Raw genomic sequence first — 23170 nt, 5'->3', positions numbered from 1 at the left:
TTTCAGAAAAAATGTTTCAGGTGTGAAGAACAGATCTCCAATGCAATTTCAACCAAACCTGTTCCCACACACCCTGTCCCCACTACCATTAGAATATACACAAAGCACTCAAATCTTTCGAGCTAATGATCAGGTTAACTGAGAGAGAGCGAGAGAAACACCAAGGGGTGCGGAACCAGGGAACTATTTACATGGAAAACGGGCGATCTCCCCAGACTGTCCACCCGTTTCACTGTTACCTGGATACCTCTTTATTTAGAACTCACTAACACTGATTTTTAGTTTAGAAGGATTCAAGTAGGGTTTTAGATGAAAGGCAGCGACCTTAATCAAGCCCAAATCATAATTGAACCCATTCAGAGCCTACATTACATTTTAGTGTTTCATTCTGAGCAGAAGCCCCTCACACCTGAAGAAGGGGGAGGTGTTTTTCGCTGGAAATCTCGCCTGCTTCTACTTTACAACCGGAGTGCTGGCTGTGACGAATTAAACCGGTTTTACAGGTTTCAATCACAGACCATGTGACATGGGAGTCAGGAAACTAACACAGAGTGCCACCGGATTCGATAACGCTATAAAAACGCTATAAAATAATGTGACTTGGCACAGAACAAGTTTACAGCACAGTACAATAATAAATGCTGACCATGACTTTAGAAGCATAAATTGCCTTACACTCAATTTAAACACAAGCTGTCTTTAGCCCTCTAAGCTGGTTCATACAGAAATGTAGAGATCCAGGCTCAGAACACACAGCTTCATTAGCGAATACATATGCAGGACAACTAGAGAAGACGTTTTACAGAGGATGGATTTTTAGAAACATCCCATCAGTGACATCACTGAAGTCAACTCCTAGGTACTGTAACTGTCGTGTGGATAGTTTCGCAAGAATCAGACAAAGGTTTAAGCATCGCTTGTTCTAGATAAAACTGCAAAAAAAAACAACAACCCATAATGTACTTCTTTGCGGCTCCGTTTGCCCAAATCATATATTCACAACGTGAAACCTAGAAAATAATATTACGTAACCAAAATCCGCAATATGGAAACAGAACCTGTGTAATTGTTGATAGATGATGTACTCGTAACATTTTTTCAAGACGAACTACAACATTTAAAAAATGACTTGTATGTACTTGATATCTCTAATCAATCCACGGGTCCCAGCGCAAAACGAAACTAAAACGCATACCGTTTCGCGCTTTTTATTAGTTGCTCAAAAGTAATTTGACCGTATGAAATGCATAATATAAACCTAGAAACATATACGTGAGCAGTACTTAAGCACTGTAGTATCGGTGTTAAGACATACCTCTCAAATACTGTCTCAAGACCGATTCTGGTCATAATGAAACCATGTTTCGTGTATGTTTTCTTTAAAGTACCGAGACCAGCCATATACTGTATGTTTATGTTCCAAAATTAATATCGTTTATGGCCTTCACACGCGTTGCAGTATGCTCCTATTCTTTTTATGCTCAGTTACTAAGATTTCCCTTCAGTGGTAAAATTAGATATGAATATTCAATACTTAAACGGGCACAGTTAAGACATTAAATATACATATACATACTGTATACAGTACAGTTTTCATACGGTAATATGTTTATGTTCCTAAATCAATCTCTTTTATGAGCATGTGAAAGGCATGGTGAATCACTGTACTTTGCATGATTGGAAACAAATGCGTGATTGCGAAATGCTGTGGTGTTACTTTTACAAAGACGGTCAATGAAAAAAAGAATGTTGACCAGGGCAATACTTTGAGTTTACACTTACAGCTTGTCCAAGGTCATTCATTATTAATACTATTAGTAATATCTTCGTTAAAGACTTTGATGGCCACAGCTCAAACATGAGAGGTTGAGCTTTATTAGCTCCACCTTGCGGAAATTCCGGATACTATTATTTTGCTTGTCGTATTATAGGAGAATTTACGGTAACTCGCGGTATTTACCGGTAGCTTGCGGTAGACTGCGTACAGCGTACCGCAAAATAATGCGGTATCGCCCGCGCATTTTGAATGGCTGCATCTGTAACTGAGAGCAGGTATACGCAATGTTCTTTCCAACACTATTTCCTGTACAATTTCTCGAGAGGTAATATGAATATTGGGTGGTAGAATCCACCATGGTACAACAGACATCACTTAACTGTTTTTGTTTTGAAGGCAACAACGCCTCAGGACCTCGTGACCTTCAAAAAGGGGGGATATGTAGCGGCAATGCTTGTTAATAAGACAGAATTAAGCGTTGCAGTGTTTCCTAAATGAGGCCCCATCTCACCCTCCATCTCTGTGGTGCAGCCACAGAGAAAGTATTCATGCTTTCTCTGAGTGCCGAATGGACATCTGGACTGCATTCCTGAGTGTCAAGAGTAAGTGACTCATATCTCACCTTGATCAACCAATCAGGGACTGGCAGGGCGTGGTAACACCACGTGGGTCTCCAATGCCCGCCAAACTCTCAACCAATCAGCACACATCTGTGTCTTGGTCAAAAAGGGAGCGCAAGCTCAGATCGGGGCTCTCCTTGGCCATTTTCGCGCATACTCAGAGACAATCACGTGACAACTGCTGTTGTCTGCAAAGGGACTTGGACTTTGTTCTAAGCGCGAGGCCGAGGATCCCGTACGTACTCAGAATTCTACCAACGGGAACGCTCCGCTTGATCAACGGCAGCCCTCGTCGACCCTCGTCGACAACCTGAATAGCTTATTCAGAAGCAGCGCTGGACCGGGAACGAACCAGCTTCTTCCCGGGCAAAAGAGTGACTTGTGAGGACTTGCGGTCACACTCTGTGCATAGAGACTTTCTACTAGCCAGCCGGACTGCTGGTAGATCCCCTCGGAGCAACGACTGCCCTGCACGCCGCAGTTAGATTCCTCCGCCCGTCCTACTCCGAGCTGCACCTCGACTGGTTGGCCTGTAGCCAGAGGACGCTGGGACAACGCCCATTGGACAACCACTGGAACAGAGGCTGCAACAGAGCCTGTCAGCTGGTTTGGTGTTCGTGCCGGGAAATTTCAAATCCATACACAGTGGATAAGTAAACCCCATGTTTTACATTGCATCTCGAGAATTCAATTGTACCTCAACACAAGTTGTTATCAATTTAATTCATGAGTAATGTATTTACTTCCGAGTTTAGAGTAACAGTGGGTAATAACACTGATTAGCGATTTGGTAACCGAACTATATATATTGACATATATTCTCTGATGTGTATCTCTTTGTGTTTGCATCTCTTCGAGATTATATACCTTGTATATTGATAACCCTCACAGTAAGGTCTGCTGCTTGTATCCAGGCAGACTAGTATATGTTTGGTGCACAATTTATATTAATAAATGTATCTCGTGTTTTGAACCCGTGTGTGTGCGTTGTTAGTTGTTCTGACGATTGATTTTCTAAAAGCCACAACGAACAACCTTGTGATTACTGCTACAATTAATAATTGTCTCAGTAAACCTATCAAACCTCTACAAGGTGATCCAACATTTGACACTTACAGAGTGAGTTATGACTCTGGCCTACAGATGGGGAGTAAATCTGCTGAAGTAGTGGTTCCACACTGTCATCTTTTGAACACTTGTGTTTGTGTATTTCATGGATTTTCCTCAACTGGTAAGTGCATTTTGTCATTTTTGTTCTTATTTTAAAATAAACCGTTATTGTTTGTACAGGCCTGCTAGCAAAATGCATTTGCTGGCTGGGAGAGAGTTTCCATCACAATGTCCCAAAAAAGAAAATTTAATTAGACATCAGTTAGAACTCAGCTGTCTTAGACAACCAGAAAAGATTGTATTCCTCACATACCAACGTGTGCTTGGAAAACACATTTTATTAAACAAGTAGCTTATAAATTTATAGAAATCTAATTAGTTGGTTGATTAGTTTAGCAATCAACCAGATAACGTCACAACTCAATTTTTCAACTTGTCCTGTCCTGATCCAGATAAGTCAATATGTCTGCAGGTTTTTATTCCAGCATAGCCATTAATGAAGTTAATAAGTTATTGGTTTAAATGGTTAAGCTTTTCACATTCTGATTTTTTTAAGAGACACGTACTGTATATTTTGATGGAAATTGTTTGATATACACTATTTCACTTTTGTGTTCTATTAGTTTTCTTTTGTTTTTTTATAGTTTAGTTTTGCCTTTGATTCAGTTTTTGGAAGAATCTTGACTGAACTTGCAGTTAGTAACCTTTTTGAAGCTTGAAATTAATATTATGGAATTAATATTAGTAAATATTCATATTAATACATTTTATAAAGTGCCATGAAATTATTATAAGGCATTATTATTATTCAGTTGACGTGATAATTTTTCACAATGAGTTTCTTTCCTGTACAGTATAGATACTATTTATAAAAAAAGTGTTCCTTAGAGTTTTGATACTTTGATTTATGGCCATTTGGCTCTATTAAACTTTACTATATTAAATACTAAATATCATGTCTTTCATGATGAATGAACCCACAAACCCTTATCTTCCATGTCTTTTTTAACCACACAATTGTGATTATGATCAAATTATGCTTCCAATTCTGTCTTCATCGGGCATTACAATTTCACTTCATCTGCTTTCCAATTTCACTCACTACTGAACAGAGTAAAAAGCTTAGTTGTAGTTGTATTATACATGAAACTAAAACCTTTTTTCATTCTTTTAAAGGCTTGCAACTGGTAACATTTGTTTACAGTGTTTAATGCGAAAGATGCAGTGCAAGACATATCTGGAATTTCCCTGTGTCATTTATTTTTTAAGTGTCAGAGATTGTGTGCTTTTGGGGGTCTTAAGGAGGCTCTGCACATTACCACGGCACACTTTTGTGCTTACAATTCTCACAAGGTTGGGGAACTTGAGACTTTCTTAATGTTACCAGCCCTACTTAATTTGACAGCATCCTGTGTATGTCAAGTTCACATTCAATTAAAATTAGATTACTCCACTCAGAACAAGAGTGTAATCATTTTCACTGATGCTTTATATTTTAAATGTCTTCTTTAATATAACGTGAATTTATATATTTATATAAGTACACTACATTCCTATTAATTTGTCTCCAAATCTTAACTTTGGTTTTGCATTTGTCCATGCTTCACACAGCATAGTTTACTATAGTATTTATTACTATACTGTTTGTATCCACACAGCCATTGTGAAAAAGAATTAAGATCTCTATCTCCAAAATCTGAAGAGTAAATGTTTAATAGAAGGTTTCACAGAAAAAGTCCAGTAAAGACATGAAATTCATTGTTAACTTTATACATACGGTATAAACTATCCCTGCAGTAAACTTGCATGAATGACATGCTCTTCTGAACATCAGATCAAGAGTTTCAGACAAAAGTGTGGCAGATGCGGAGGCCTCTAAGTAAGACAGAAATGCTGCGGATATCTAACTTCACTCCCCAGCATTCTTCTGGCGAACGTTTCATTGCTGGAAAATTAATTTGATGAATGCAGAGCAAGGTTGATTTATCAACAGGAGATGAGAGACTGCTGTGTACTTTGTTTCACAGAGACATGGCTTACCCCAAACTTACCTCATCCTGCCATCCAGCCTGGTGGTTTTTCCATATGTTGTATGGATTGCATGAAATCCTCTGGAAAGGGGTATGCTTTCTGATAAACGCTTCATAGTGTCCTATCTCACTTCTGTTCCCCTGATCTGGAATACCTGATACTGAACTTCTACCTACTGAGGGAGTTTTCTTTTCTGTCATCATGATTCTAGTTTACATACCACCTCAAGCAGACAACAAACTCATACTCAACGAACTATACAATGTAATTAACAAACATGGAACTGCATACCCTGCTGCTATATTCATCTTAGCTGGAGATTTCAATCAGGCCAACTTTAAGAAAGTACATCCAAAATACTACCAGCATGTCTCCTGCCCCACTAGAGAAACTAACACTCTAGACCATGGTTACACTACCATCAAGGGTGCTTACTGCTCTTTCCCTCGTCTGCATTTCAGTCAATCACATAACCTGTCTGTGCTCCTGCTTCCTGTTTACAAGTAGAAACTGAAGCATAAGAATATATTAGTGAGAACAGTATGTTGTAGTTCTGGATCCCGAGATGAAGTTAAACAGATTTTTATTGCAGTTCTATTGCATGCAAGGAACAATAAAACCGAAGTATTGTTTGAAGTACCGGTACAAAACTTCCAGTTTATATAGCCCTTTTCTGCCGCTTCTGACGAAGCTCGTTACCAGGGTAATGGGTGGAGGTCACAGTGTCTGGCCAGTTCACAGACTTTGGTCACCCTTAATGGTCCGTGTTAGGTTTATTTCCCTGGGGGTTTCCTAGCTGGCATCTGGAATCCTTATCAGTTATCCCCCTTTCCTGCAATAACTTAAAGCCTGGAATGTCTTGTGTCACAAGAAGTTCAGTCCTTGTGCAGAAAGGAATCAGTTAACCCCTTCTTCACATCTTATATCTTTCTTCAGGTACAATGCTGGTCCGAGGAGACAGAGGAAGTGATATAAGACTGAACATGGTACAATCCAAAGATTCAAAGCAAAGACACATCAACCAACAATGAGAACACCACAGTCATTACAGACTTACTCAAGAAATGTGTGGAAAATTGCATATCTACGAAAATAATCTGGGTTTTTCCCAACCAGAAACCATGGATTAACTGCAAATTTCATTCAATGCTAAGGACCCAATCCTGATTTTTTAAATTCAGTGATTTAGAATTATATAAGAAAACTAGGTATGACCTCCTGAAAGCCATCAGAAGCTCTAAAAGAAAATACCAGATCAAGCTAGAACTGCAGTCTAACACCTCTAATCCTCGGCGTACGTGGCATGGATTACAGGCCAATTATGAATTTTAAAGTAAAACCAAGTGGAATCATAAATACTAATAACTCTTTTCCAGATGAGCTTAATGCCTTTTTGAATATGTGAACATGGAATCACCCGTGGAAGTTCCTACAGCCTCTGATGACTCTGTGCTCTCTGTCACTCTAGCTGACATCAGATCAACCTTTAAACGGGTTAAAACTTGCAAAGCAGTCGGCCCAAAAATAATTAACCTGGTTGTGTTCTCAAAGCTTGCAAAGACCAGCTGGCTGGAATGTTTACAGACATATTTAATGTCTCTCTTCTACAGTATGCTATGCCCACCTGCTTCAAGAGCACCACCATTATTCCAGTACCCAAGAAAAATAAGGTAATGTATCTTAATAATTATCATGCAGTAACACTCAGATCTATCATAAGAAAGTGTTTTGAGAGGTTAGTAACATCACACATTAACTCTGGTTTCACAGACATCTTGATCCACTTCATTTAGCATACAGACACTAGGTCCACAGCTGATGCCATCTCTACACACTGCTTTGGCTCATCAATATAAAAATCTATGCCAGATGATATTCATAGATTATATTTAAACTTTAATACCTAAGCAGGTGTTAGCCTGGTCGGTACCTGGATGGGAGACCTCCTGGGAAAAACTAACTGGATTCTATACTTCCAGACGGGGAAAAATCAATCTGTAAGAATTTCCTCCACTCTGAGAATCATCACAGAAGTCCCCCAGGGCTGTGTGCTCATTCCCCTGCTCTACCCCCTGTTTACCCACAATTGTGTGGCTAGACACAGCCCCAACTTCATCTTTAAATTTGCTGATGAAACCACAATTGTAGGTCTGAACACAAATAATGATGAAACAGAGTACAGTAAAGAGGTTGAGGATCTAGAGGTATGGTGCCAGGACAACAACCTCTCTCTCAATATCAGCAAAACTAGGGAGCTAGTTGCTGACTTCTGAAAATAGAGAGGAGGCCATGTCCCTGTCTACATCAATGAGGCAGCTGTGGAGATGGTTAGCAGCTTCAGGTTCCTGGTCATTCACATCACATAGATGAAGTAATCATGAGAGCACACCAGTGCCTGTACATCCTCAAGAAACTCAGGAGTTTGGGATGTCTTCACAGACATACAGTACATTTATATAGATGCACTGTAGAAAGTATTCTGATTGGATGTATTACAGTTTTGGTATGGCAATTGCTCAGCTCATGAATGTACACTAAAGGTTGTGGCAGCTGTACCACAACGTAAAGGATGTGACAGCTGTATACCATCACTGATAGAGAACTCCCTTCTACTGTATCTAGACCATCTTCACTACATGCTGCCTCAGAATGGCAAATAATATAATCAAAGACTAAAATCAACCTGGGAATGCACTTTTCTCTCTTCTTTCTTCTGGCAGAAGATAGAGTATAGGATTATACAAACCCGGACCTCTAGATTTAAAAAAAGCTTCTATCCAATGGCCATAAAACTCCTAAACGCAACCTTTTAAATCCTCCCACACTAACACCCCTCTGTCTTGCACTTAACATACATTAACAAATGAACATTCATTTTTCATTCATTCAGGTGAAGAGATACTAAAAACATGTAACATGTAACAGATGCAGCCATTCAAAATGCGCGGTACAAACCCGCGGTACGGTAAACTGCCCTGCGGTAAGTGATTGGCTGGCTAAAATGACCGACAGGGGCACTCGTGGTGCATTGGTTGGTAGTGAAAAGATTTAATCATTTAATGTCTTTACTGTGCACATTTTAATCCGCTTAGTTTTGAATATTTATATGGAATTTTACCACTAAAGGGAAATTTTAGTAGCTGAGCATAAAAAGAAGAGGAGCGTAACACATCTGAAGGTCATAAATGATATTAATTTAGGAACATAAACATTACTGTATGTACGTAAACTGTACTGTGTATGGCTGGTCTTAGTAGTTTAAAGAAAAAATACACACCAGTCTTCCATTTCTCCCTAAACATTTTAAGCATGAAAGTTTTATGAAACGGTACCCAATTATGCGATTGCTGTATAGAATGAATTTTAATTTAATAAAATTAACACAAAAATTAAGCTGTTTACATCTTACTGTTACACCAACACATTAGTATGTTAAAGCGATTTCATTGAGGAGCCTAGCTTTCTTAACTAGTAAGTACTGTACTTCCTTGGTTTTGGAGGGGGGAGGTGTCTTTCGCTGGAAATCTCGCCCCCTTCTACTTTGAAAATACCTGTGAAACCGGTTTAATTCGTCACAGCCAGCACTCCCGCAGAGAGGGGGGTTGTACTCGTTAATGTCTTAGTTGGAACACATCATTATATCTCATTTTGTATTTCTATAAAAAAGTCGTTTGCCCAGCCTAACACTATTGTTGTTATTGTTTTTATCCTGTAAAGCGCTTTGAGGAGCACAGCTTTCTCACCACTTAGATTACTTTTTGATACCATCCTTACACAAAGCAGAAACTTCTTGTATTTTCTGATGACATACAAGTGGAAAGATTACAGATTTTAATCGTCTTTTTTTTGAACCAGGGAAAATCTGATCATGTTTCTCTATAATAATAATAAAAAAACTTTATTTTACATATCACCTTTAAAAGTGGCATCTCAAAGCAATACAGTAGATGTAAACCACAGATTACAAAGTAAATACCAAGACAAACGCAAACGCGTTTTTAATAAAATGCTTTTATTCATTCAGCAGAGAGAGAGCGTAAAACCTGGGCGTAACAGCTGTTCCTTTTTCTGATCACTCGCTCTCTGGATGAACGTCTCACCTGTCCTGTTCTTTGTTTTCCTAATTTGCTGATTATACCTTCTGCGATCCACTCCTGCCCTCACACCTAAAGAAGACTATTTTAAATTTCTTTGTGCGGTCCATTGTGCAATTAACCCTTGTATGTGCTGTCCTTAAGGTGATATCACATAAAGGTGATATGTAAAATAATGTTTTTTATTATTGTTATAGAGAAACATGATCAGATTTTCCCCTGTTCAGAAAAAAAGATCTAAAGTATACTAGCTTGTCACTAGTATACTTTTAATACAGTCTTTGCTGTGCTCTAGAGGATCCTTGTGATATTTCGAGCTCTGGTTGAATGATAAGTGTCGCAGTTTAAATAAATTTCGTAGTTGGAAATTATCAAAAACGCTCTGTTAAAAGCAAGGGAGTTTTTATGTCCGTTGCAGTTTTTTGAATCCCCGGCGAAACACATTACATAAGAATCAGCGCTTTTATATATCGCCTTTAAAGGTGGCTTCTCAAAATGCTTTACAGGATAAAAACAACAATAACAGCAAAAACAACAATATTGTATTTCATTGCACTTTGACAGATCGTTCTTAAATCAATTGTTGACTTTTCTCTCTTTACTACTGAACTTGTTTGGATTGACTGAGCTCCGTTCTGTACCACACAATGATCCCCCCAGAGTCTCTGCCCTGTGTGATTTGGTTTTTTTTGACAGAGGGTAAAAAACTCTCTCTCTCGCTTGCCCTCCCCCCCCGTGTATTGTCTGTTTTTTTGTGCTGTCCTTTGACAAAACAAGGCTCGCCAGATAATGTTAATCGAAACCTGTTTTTCTAGCTTTTAAAGTCGTGCGATGTGTAAGCGGGAACACATCATTATATCTTACATATGAAAAATACATAATATAGCTCCCAAACAAACGCAAACGTGTTTTTAATAAGATGCTTTTATTCACTCACTATCCGACAACTTCAGGAAGACTAAGGGAGGACTAAGGGAATTGTTATCTGTTGTTGAAGCTCTGTGAGCTTGGTGACTTTGCCGCAGCCTCTGTTCTGTGGGCGACAGCAGGACCAGGTCGTCTGCAAAGAGCAGGAACTCGATTTCTGTAATTAATGCATATCAGTAAATCAAGGGACAAAACAATTATTGCGCCCGGCTCCTCAATGGGCTTTGACGTGCTAATGCGTTGGTTTAACAGTCCGGGTGTGGCAATGTTTTTTATTATTGTTATAGAGAAACATGATCAGATTTTCCCCGGTTCAGGAAAAAAGAACTAAAGTTTACTAGTTTGTCACCCTTCTCATCCCCTCTTTGCTAAATGGCTTTTGAATAGAGTCACATGAAGAGAGAGGTGAAACAGCCCTACACAGCCCTGTCGCAGTACACGAATATAATTATATCTTATTAATTTCTTTAGATACGTGATTCTTTTAATACAGTCTTTGCTGTGCTCTTGGGGATCCTTGTGATATTTCGAGCTCTGGTTGAATGATAAGTGTCGCAGTTTAAATAATTTTCGTAGTTAGAAATTATGAAACGCTCTGTTAAAAGCAAGGGAGTTTTTATGTCCGTTGCAGTAAAAGAAAATGCCTGACAAAGTAGGGCTTGGACAGATTCCAAGTGCATTTTTGCAATTTACGTTGCATTGTCCATTGTGCTGCTGTAATACAGTTTAAAATAATTCAAAGTCTAAACAGTATCAGCTTTATTTATGGGTTGCAATTTCAAAAAAGCCAAAAACCGCACTCAAAATGCAATTTAGAGCTTTCTGGCAAGAGGAGACACCCAAATTAATAATGTACTGTAACATGCCACTGTTTGTGCATAAACAAGGTTATACTGCTATTTCCTTAGATACGCGATTAAAAAAAAAAAAAATTGAATCCCTGGCGGAACACATTCCATAAGAATCAGCGCTTTTATATATCGCCTTTAAAGGTGGCTTCTCAAAACACTTTATAGGATAAAAACAGTAATAACAGCAACAACAACAATATTGTATTTTATTGCACTTTGAAAACCAAGTAATAACTTAACTATATGTGCAAACGTTTTATGATATGTCGCTGTTGTGAATGTCTGTTATTTGCCTGTCTGTCCTGGCTCTCTCGCTCGCCCTCCCCCCCTCTCTCCCTCAATTCAATTCAAGGTGCTTTATTAGCATGACAGATGGGTACAATCAGCGTTGGGTATTTACTTTGCTTTGAGATGCCACTTTTAAAGGTGATATATAAAATCAAGGCTTTAACTTGCTTTAACTCCGCAAGTCTGAGTTCTTGTGTCTGTCCTATCCGAACTCGAAAGTATTACAATATGTATCTTTATAGCAGGTGGTGTACAGCTTTTTAGTATAGATTACACTTTTTTAAAATGTATTTAAAAAATAAGAACGATTACAATCTAATCTTTCCACGTTTGATCCCAAGATCCCAAGAAAAATAAATCTAAACGGGGAGAAAGCTATGCTGAAATTTATTAAGATACTTAGAAGACAAAGATATCAATTTATGTTGCATTTGTCTGATTGTGAATCAAAAAACACATATATTTAAACCCGCGTTTGCGATTTAAATCAAAACGCGATTTAAATCAATATAAATGTTTATATTGTAACGCCTAGGTGACTATTCATTGTTATTAAAATGACTTAAATTCGATCATGTTGTGATATTTAGAAATATAAATTTGTTTGGTGCGAGTGAGGTTTTATTTAATCTGTGACTCAGGGAAACGTTTCATTTTTTCAAAGAAATGTTTGTTAAAGGAAATTCATGGCTCCAGCAGGATTTGATCACAGACCGTCAGGAACCTAACCCACTGCGCCACCGGTAAGGTCACGTGCAGGGTGCTGAAAAAGCACTACAGAAACATTATCAACAGTCAATGTACAGCGTGTACTATTCTTGTGTTGCGGTACATGAATATAATGATATCGTTATTAATTTCTTTAGATACGCGATTCCATATTATATTCCCTTTTAATCAAATTCTAAAAGTATGCTTGTTGACTCCGGTATCACGTTAGTTAAAGACTTCGATGCCTAAAATGTTTAGGGAGAAATGGAATACTGGTGTGTATGTTTTCTTTAAAGTACCGAGACCAGCCATATACTGTATGTTTAAGTTACAAAATTAATATTGTTTATGGCCTTCACACGTGTTACAGTATGCTCCTATTCTTTTTATGCTCAGCTACTAAGATTTCCCTTCAGTGGTAAAATTCCATATAAATATCCAATACTTAAACGGGCACAGTAAAGACATTAAAAATACATATACATACTGTATACAGTACAGTTTGCATACAGTAATATGTTTATGTTCCTAAATCAATCTTTTTTATGAGCATGTGAAAGGCATGGTGAATCGGAGATTCTCAAAAATTACTGTACTTTGCATGATTGGAAACAAATGCGTGATTGCGAAATGCTGTGGTGTTACTTTTACAAAGAGAGTCAATGAAAAAAAGAATGTGGACCAGGGCAATACTTTGAGTTTACAGCTTGTCCAAGGTCATTCATTATTAATACTATTAGTAATATCTTCGTTAAAGACTTTGATGGCGACAGCTCAAACATGAGAGGTTGAGCTTTATTAGCTCCACCTTGCGGAAATTCCAGATACTATTATTTTGCTTGAGGTATTATAGGAGAATTTACAGTAACTCGCGGTAGACTGCGTAAAGCGCACCGCAAAATAATGCGGTATCGCCCGCGCATTTTGAATGGCTGCATCTGTAAATGACAATGGAAGTCTCTGTAAGAATCTTGACGTGATGGGTAATACCTATAGTAACTAGTGTCAATATTTACACTTTCTAGGATCATCACACCAAGGGATGTTTACTTACATCTTACACTTACTTTACATTCTGGGTAAATGATTAAGAGTCAATTAATCACAAGGAAGACAAGTGGGAGAACTCATGCCAGCTATAGCTTGATTGTGAATATGCTTGAATATTCAGGCTGTCGAAAAAAATAAAGACTCCAACTTATTTTGTTATCAAGCAAAAATAACAGTGGTTTCACAAACACAAGATTTCTTCTATTGCAGAAAAAATATTTAGGGCAGACTTTTCTTTCTTACTCACTCTCTTGATCTGGTGTCTTGGAAAAAAAGTCCTGATTCAAACTGCTTTCAGTTACAAGGTTGAAAAAGTCGGACTACCAGCTCCATTGGAGAGAGAAGAAGACCCAGTCACTAACTAAACCAAAATTAGTTGAGTGCTGGTTTTTAAGGTGTGACATCACAGCGTTTGCTTGAGGGTGTTATCGGTTATAGTCCTGGTATCAACCCAGCAGGTCCCCCATTGGTAGATTGTCCTTTGAGTGAAGGACAGTGAACGTGGACCCATGGCCTTGGGGAAAAGCAGACTACAGACTCAACTTTTCATACTGGGACTTCCAACATTTTTATTTCTACCACTGAGTATAGAAGTACATCTTGAAATAGTAAAATAATGTTTCTTGTCTTTATTTTTTGTGTCCCATAATGCCTCACAAAATTTCACCTAAAGCTAGAGGACATTTGTTGACGGTATATAAAGAAGGTCAAGAAAAGTGCAGGAACAGATGATCACAAGGAGAATTACATTTTTTTGAGCCTGTCAAAGAACCAGAAGATAAGACTTCAAAGTGCTAGAAGATAATCTGATCATGTACAAAATAGGAAGAAAATGCAAGAAAATGATTATTTTTCATTTCAGATCATTAAGATTTTAGTGGAGTGGTTCTCAAGAACATAGGGAATACAGAATGCTGTATGCAGTGCAGTACATCAGATGATAAAAGATTAAAACCTAAAAAAAATGTTTTGCTTCTTTTCAAGAAAGAAAATTCTAATTTGAGTTTTATAGATTCTGCAAAAGATTACTGAGACTAAAAACACTTGTCAGTGAGCATCACTGTGCATGAAAAGTCTTTAGAGCTTAGGGGGTAAATCAAGCTGTGATAAGAATTGGAAAGTAGCCTGAAGAAAAGCAAGGTAATCAGTGGCAAACTACTGTACACAAATCTCTCAGCGAAAGAAAACTGGCAACATTCACAAAAGTTGTCTTGATTCAATTGTGTTCTTGGCATAAAAACAATCTAGCCTTGAGCGGATCTGGTGGAAAAATTAGTCATCTGTCCAGTAGAACAATTTAAGTTTTGTTAAAACTAATAAGTCACTGAGGTATACTGCACTCTCAGCACTTGTCAAAAGTGAAAACATTGGAAATAGTGCATCTTCCTCCTGAAATGTAGAGTGTTTCATTAATAGGAAGCTGAAAACAGAGACAAATAAAAATAGCAGCATTTCTGTACTATACGTTTTATGGTTTTGATGAAGAAATGCCTGAGGTCACAAAATACACTGTTGTTACTGTAGATGTGAAATTTCAGAAACCTTTACTGGATTATCAAATTCTAGTTAATAAATTCAAATTCAAAGAGATTTATTGGCGTGACTGATGAATAGCAGTGTTGCCAAAGCAGATACAATTAGCACAACATTTGCAGAAATCTACAGTACAAACATTAATGTACAGTACAGTACATTTACATACCTCACATAAAACATTATTGTGAGACAGGTTTACAGTCAGTTCTTCAGACTGTAACAGGAGATCACTTACTAGGCTGCCATCTCTACTGATTTTCCTCCCCCGTTCCCCAGTAAGATCGGAAACTGTCCTGAAATTGAGGTGTGGGAATTCTGGGAAGAAATGTGTTATTTTGGGGAGGATTGTTTGTCTACTTATAGAGTATTTATCACAGTGCAGCAGAGAAAGTGCCTCTCTGTCTTTGCTTTTCACTACTGGCAATGAGAACAAATCTTGTCCCCTCTGGGCAGCAAAGTCTGCCTGTTACCCAGTTTCTATGGCCAGGCTGTGGTCACTGAGCCCATACTACAGTATATCAGGATTTTTTCTGATTATCTCTTTACAATGTGTATTGTCTTTTTAGGTCCTGAAGCATTTCACTTTGTGCTGTGCTTGTATAAGTATCTTAGTGGATAAAGTCTTTGTCACACTACAGGACTCGACACAACTTCTAGTCGGAGAGCATGTCAAATTTAACAACTGCAGTTGCTGAATCTCCCTGCCTTTTCTATCCTAGAGGGTGTCAAATTATACGACTGGGAATCACAGGGGGTGACTAATTACACGATTCCCTCATGACTTTTTATCACAGTTCCAAATCTTGTAATAAGCCGCGAAAGTACTGTGAGGTCACCTCATTTTGGCAGCCAATCAACGTGGAGCACACCGGATTAAGAGGAGGAGCACCACACAAAAGTAAACAAAGTAAATAAACAACAAACACGAAACAGACATCTGTGCTAGCTCCAATGTTCGACAAAACTCTTCTCGATTAGCACAGTCCAAAACACTCGCTTTCCTCCTTCTTTGCAGCCACATTGTATGCATTGTACTTCCGGTTGAGCACTCATTGGCTGTAGACTGTTGCAGACACAAGAGCACACACTTTACAACTTGCGACTTGCTACGAGAAAATCAAATCCATTTGATTTTATCGTAGCAATTCACAGAGAGTCATAGGGGCTATTAAGAGCGCTCTACAACTTGCTGTGATTTTCTTAAGATTATGTAAATGAAAGTTACAACTGAAAATTCTAGGAAAAGTCGTGAGCACTCATTGGCTGTAGACTGTTGCAGACACAAGAGCACACACTTTACAACTTGAGACTTGCTACGAGAAAATCAAATCCATTTGATTTTATCGTAGCAATTCACAGAGAGTCATAGGGGCTATTAAGAGTGCTCTACAACTTGCTGTGATTTTCTTAAGATTATGTAAATGAAAGTTACAACTGAAAATTCTAGGAAAAGTCGTGTAGTATGATGGTGGCATAAGGTAGCATTGCTAGGCTTGTGCTGTAATTTGGTTGAATGTGTTTTGTGTTGTTTTGGTTGCACTGTCTTGAAGTTGAATGGTGTCAGTGAGATTCAGGACCAGGTGGCTGAGGGGGCTCTTCTCTGGGCTCTCTTTTGGCTTAGGTTTGTTACATCAGGGGGTCAATATTCAAGATTGCAGAGGGCAAGACAATGACAAAGCAGAACAATCATGTACAGTACAAGCATATATAGTAAACTATTTGCCCAATGAAACCATTGCATACACTTGTGAGCCTTATGCTTAGCTAAAACCTAACAATTTTTGTGCAGTTAGTGAAATATAGGGCATTACTGAAAATGAATAAGTAAAGGTTAATTGCATGTCGAAAGGAAGAAAGAAAAATACAATCTTTCAGCTGTTGAGCCTACCTCAGGTTTGAGAGAGAAAGTGGAAAGTAGTAGGTATACTGTATAAATGGCAACTAAGAACACAGTAGGTGAAAAAGAGTGTTAAAGCAAAAAGATAGTTGTGGAAAAACGAAATTTGTAAATAGATATTAAAAAGGAGATAGTCAATCATTGAAGAATGGAAAATGTGTGACTTGGAGACAAGGATAATTCTGGGTTCTGTCCTCTTTCTGATGTAGTATTTTTGGATTCTGCTGTCTCACCTACAGTACCTGTACTGTTTCTCCTTGGGAGAAAAGTGAAGATGCATGAATAGCATCATATAGATGCATATAGATCACAGGTAAGAATGTTAATTACTGTATGGTACCTTTCCGTACAGGACAGGAGAGCCCTTGTCCCTTAAATAGAGTGAAAGAGCCATAAAATCCAACAAGACAGACAATCAAGTGACACTTCTAAGAACACCATTAGTTTAGATTGCAATAAATCATAATAAAAAATATTAAGAATACATCTTAAATTCCCAAGGTACACAAAACAGTTAAAGACTATTGTGCGTTCCTTTCTTTATTAATTAGTAATAATTTTATTACATTATAAAGTACTAGCATGGTAAGAGAATTTAGCATGTAGAATGTTCATTTTCAAACATTTGAAATTTGACTGTTTTTTATTGACAGGTGCGCAGCTTAGCAGAACTGCAAAATTTGACAACATTTCTTTTTCGGGAAAATAACAATGCATCACTAAATGTCTAGGTGTTGATTAAAACTAACCCTAGCCTGGGCACTTCTAGAATATGTTTAAAAAGCTTGCCTTAAAACACTGTATTTAATAAGTTATTCAAATGACTCCAAGTTAGTCAAAACATTGAAAGTAGCAGTTTTACAGTATTTTAAATGTATCTGCTGTAAATCTGTTTTAACTTTCTAGTATTTCTTTTTTTGTAACCTGCTACTGAAATGGTAATAAAATATGCATGGTTTGAGACTTTGTTCGGTTTGGTGCAGGTTAGGGTTAAAAATGCCACTAAATTTCAGCTAAAGTTACCATTGTGTCTGGCTTTAAATGCATGAAAAAAGAGATTGCAGAAAGTAGAAAATGTGTTTTCAAACTTTTGATTTTTGACCATTTTTTATTTACAGGCGTGCGGCTAAGCAAAACCTGCTAGAATATTCTTCAAAAACCTTGCCTTAAAACACTGTGTTCAAAAGTTATTTAAATAACTTTTAATTTGTCAGAAAAGTTGAATGTAGCAGTTTTAAAGTATCTGAAATGTATCTGCACTGAATCTGTTGGTAAGATCATTAAAATAATCCTTAAAAAATATCAGATTTAATCAAGAAAGGACATGGGGTCATTGTTGAAACTGCTTTTGTTCTTCTCAAAAAATTAATAAAACATTTATTTATTTTTCTTTTCACATCTCAGTTTCATGTAACAACTGGGAGTTATTTTGTGATTATAGACTTTCCCTTTGTGTGACTTCTTGTAAAGCCTGGCACCACAAACAACCACATGGAGAGGCCTGTGCACTATCGCTCTTGGCAGCCTCAGACAGTGGTTTATCCATAGCAGACAGGTGGTGTAGCTCTAATGGCTGCTATACAGTCTCTAGAAGCTGGATTTCACTCAAATGTACCTTGATTATTGTTACTTTTCAGGAGGAGACCCCTTTAATTTGGGCAGAATTTCTGCTTTACAATCCACAACCCAAAGGCACAATGAAAGACCTTGAAAAAGCTACTAAGGACTGGTCCTCATCAGTTGTATCATTGGAGTTGAAGGTAAAGGAACTTTCTAGTGAAGTGACCAAACTTTGAAAAAAATGTAATTGATTTACAGAGGATGTTAAGAGGTTATAATATCGGAAATATTGCAGGCTGTCAAGAGGGTCCATGTTCCCCTGAATTTATTGCTCGGTTTCTAGTGGAGGTTCACGGCCTGCAGGAAACACATGTGCTGGACAGAGAAAACTGGTCTTTCCAGTCTAATCCCAATAATGAGGCCACATCCCTTCATTTTTTAAGCACTTTATTGTGAAAAAGGAGATAATCTTCTCAGCCAGGCAGATAGGTCAGTGGCAATTTCAAAGCAAGAATGTGTTCATTTTTCCTGACAGAAACTGACAGAAAAGTTGTCAATATGGAGAAGTGAGGTGCATGTTTGCTAATTTTCCTGCAGTTCATTATGGGCTGATCTTTCCTGTTTGTTTCGAGAGACACTATTCAATAATAACCAATGTATCTTTGACAACCCTCAGGATGCTATGACTACTGTTAAGCAGAACATTCTTCCTGAAGTCTCTCTTGACTGAGTTGGCTTACACAATATACAGTACAGTATGTGCATGTCATCTGCATGTGTTTACTATATAGTGAGAAGCTAAAACTCGGCTTCTCATTCTTTTTAATGGGCAAATTGGGATGGGAATTTAATATCTGTTCGAGTGAAATATACTTTCTGGTTAAGACCAGATGGGTAAACAGAGCTATTTTACTAAATATTTTACTCTACATTGTCACCTTCCCTCATTTTATGCTTCATATTAATAAGTGTATTTGGGCCACTGGAATCTTAAAGTTGTAGTTTTTAGTGTATTTATATATTTGCATGGATATTTTTACTTGTAATACTTGTATTTGTTCTTTCTTAGCCTTATTTCCGGATATCATTTTATTAATGTGTTCATTTTTAGTTTTTATTTAGACAAACCAGTGCTGAGATCTCTCGAGTCTCCTGTATTAGAATTGTACTTTATATTTACTTAATGTGGCAAAATCACCTAAATAGATGTTACGTCCCAGTGTGTGTGTTTTTTCTGTTATGTCCACACTGCTGACCCTTGATTGTTCTCCCTTCCCCATTGGCCCACCATCACACCACATTTTCAGTATGACGTCATCATCAATTAACTCTCAGCCAATCAGAACACATTTTATTAACTATATAACATGGAGGCTTTCAGGAAGAAAAGGCCTTTCGTTTGACTTCGGTCCCGTTTGGTTTTGGTTATCGCTTCGCTTTGCTTCTGGTTATTGCTTCGGCTTCGTTTGTTGGTTTGTTTTGCTTTGTGTGTGTGTATTTTCGTATAGCTTCGGCTTTGTTGTTTTGTTGGTTTTTTGTTAGTTTCTTTGTACTTTCGTTTGTTTGTGTGTTCATCCTTGTTTTGCCATTACCTTGCCCCAGTGTTACATGTTCAACTTTTGTGTTCTTTTGTACCCTGCTCCTGTTGATTACTCTTGTTTTCCCTTATTTGTTGTCCTGGTTCACCTGTGTTTTTGTGTGAACTTTTGTATATAAGGTTAGCTTAGGTTGTTGGGTACACTTACACACTTAGTTGATTTTGTATTAGTACACTAGTTTAGTACGGGTGAGTGACATTTGTCTTGTATGGTTTTGGGTAGTCAGTGCAGGTTGGCTAGGGTGTTGAAGACGCCGAAGACCGTGTGTTTCGGGTTTTCTTTTGTAGTCAGATTATCTTTCCCTCACTGTCCTCGCCAGCTCCATTTTGTTTGTTATTTTCTTTTCTTTGGCACCACTCTAGTTCCTTACCCTTATCACGCTTCCTAGTCCCTCACCAAAACCCACCTGCTTCCAAAAGAATTATCCTAAATGTTACACCCCTTTACCCCTAGACACTTGGGGTCGTAACAATAGATAAAATATTCATCTTATGTTTCATGTAAAATAGGGGTGTCAAGTGACTATTGCACTCTTTTATGCACTAGTTCTGGCATGTTTCAGAGGTTTTCTTTTACATTTTTCACTCAAGAAGGCCGGGTCTATCCTCAAGGACCCCAGTCACCCTAACCACAACTTGCTCTCTCTACTAACATCCGGGCAATGATACCAAAGTATATAGACCAAGACCACCAGCTTCCCAGGCAGTAAGATTGCTAAAAAGCCAACCACAGCAGATGGCTGCAATTACTTCCTTGAACTGACAGGTGCACTGGCACCCTCCTGTCACTTGCACTCTCAGGACACATACGAAGAGTGCTAAATACAGTACCTCCTATCCTTGTGTTACTTTCACACAATCTGTAAACTGTATTATAAATTGCAATTGTGTAATTTATTGTATCCTAGTTTTTTTATTTTCGTTAATCTAATCCCTATAAATTCCAGTCCTTTCACTCTTCTATCCCTCTTAACAAGCTCGCGGGCAACGCATTTCATTGCCGACAACACTGGTGAATGCTGTACTTCTTGTGTGTTAATAAATAAACCTTGAACCTTGAACTACAGTATGTGTTAGGGGTGTGAAAGAAAAATTATGATTATCAGTGATGCAACCATTAGGCTCTGCAGTTTAAGTACAGTACAGTATATAATGCTTTGTTTAGAGGAAGCATCTGTGGGTAGGGGTCGGAATGCTGCTTTTTCTTCCTGTTCTTTTTTTCTTTCTTCTTTGAAAATGCAAGAATTATGATTTGGGCCAATTTAATACAATTGCTGTGTTTTCTTTTCCTGATGTCAGTGATGTTTTTTACCCATACTAACAGTATTTACAGTATGATGAATTCCAAGTGTAAGTAAAGAGTTAGTTGTGGCTCTGTAAAACTTACCATTTGGAATGTTAGTGGAATTAATTATTTGTTGAATCATAATAAAGTATTAACACATATTGCCTTCTGACAGAGTTGGGTGGGGCAGCTTTTTGTTCTAATTTTCAGGCAAAATCTGTGGGTGGCCACTCATGTGCACAATATTACAGTATGTCTTTCATAATATCACAAAAAGTATCAAAAAAGTATCAAAGCCTCTGAATATCCATGTGAGCACAGGCTACAAAAATCATCAAGAAATTAAAGCTGCAATGTACAGCTCAGACATTGCTTAATGTACATGAGAAAAACTGACCAGTCGGGCAGGAGGAAACTAGTGTGAATTTGCCACTGTGATGCCAATGAACTCACACAACCACATTGAAAGATTTCCAACAGTTAACCACATTGAAAATATGCATCAGTCAACAATATCCAGAACACAAAACTAGCCAGAGTGGCAGTCCGGCACAAAATCAACCATTACGAAAACATAATCTTTCTCAAATCCTGCATGGAGTTTGCAACAAATCTCAAGAGTGATCCTGATATTTGTTTCTGATTGATCGTAAGACCTTGCAAAAGGTGTTATGGTCAGATGACACCAAAGTGAAATCTGTGGTCTAAATATCAAGATTTTGTACAATATGTCACAGACCCAACACAGCACACATCTCAGTCATCATTATCTCTACATTTAAGCATAATAGTGCAGGGACAGAAACGTTTTTTAGGATTGAAGGAAAAATAGACGATGCAAAGTTCAAGAAATTCCTAGAGGAAAACCTGGTTCAGCCTGCTAAAGCCTTAAAACTGGGATGAAATCTCAGTTTTCATCAGGAAAAAGATAAGAATGGTCCTATTTACACACAGTATGCAGAGACAGGAAATTCTACAGAGAGAAACCTGCAATGCATATTTCAAAACACACTGTAAATATTTGATGTTTTCATAAATCTGAAAAATATATACCTTCAGCTCCCAAAAGAAATATAGAAATATACACACATGTTAAAATATTTGTGCATCTCTCTTCCTCTGTACAGTATATGCACAACTCAGAAGGAAACATTACTATAGTAACACTGTTGTCATATGAGTGTTTTTTATATTATTCACAAACTAAATGGAACGATTGTGTGTTATCAAATGTTAACTAATCAATTCATCATGTTTTAGGAAAGATGTTTATTATAATTTAAACTGTCATGTTGTTCACACAATAATATATCCCTGAGTAATTATTAAAACCTGTTGGACATGATAAAACGTACTATGGCTCATAGGATCTTTGACTGTTACAAGATTAGCTTTCAGCATAATCAATTACTTTCACCTTGATTTAATAATATGTTCCCATCACTCTTTTGAATCAAACACCTTGTTTAACATACAGTACAGATGCAGCCATTCAAAGTGAGCGGTACAGACACGTACCGCAGGTAATTGGCTGCAGTGTCGCGTATCATGACGTAAGATGACGCGGGGTACCGCGGTACGTGATTGGTTGACCGACAGGGGCACTCGTGGTCCGTTGGTCTGTCGTAGAAAGACTTACTGTACAGTAAACGTCTTTACTGTGCCCGTTGTAGATATTGAATTTTACCACTGAAGGGAAATCTTAGTAGCTGAGCATAAAAAGAATAGGAGCATACTGTAACACGTGTGAAGGCCATAAACGATATTAATTTTGGAACATAAACATACAGTACTGTATATAGCTGGTCTTGGTACTTTAAAGAAAAAAATACACAC

Source organism: Lepisosteus platostomus, chromosome 8, assembly GCF_059453375.1.
Source record: "Lepisosteus platostomus isolate fLepPlt1 chromosome 8, fLepPlt1.hap1, whole genome shotgun sequence".
Lineage (NCBI taxonomy): Eukaryota > Metazoa > Chordata > Actinopteri > Semionotiformes > Lepisosteidae > Lepisosteus > Lepisosteus platostomus.
This window is presented reverse-complemented; position numbering follows the sequence as displayed.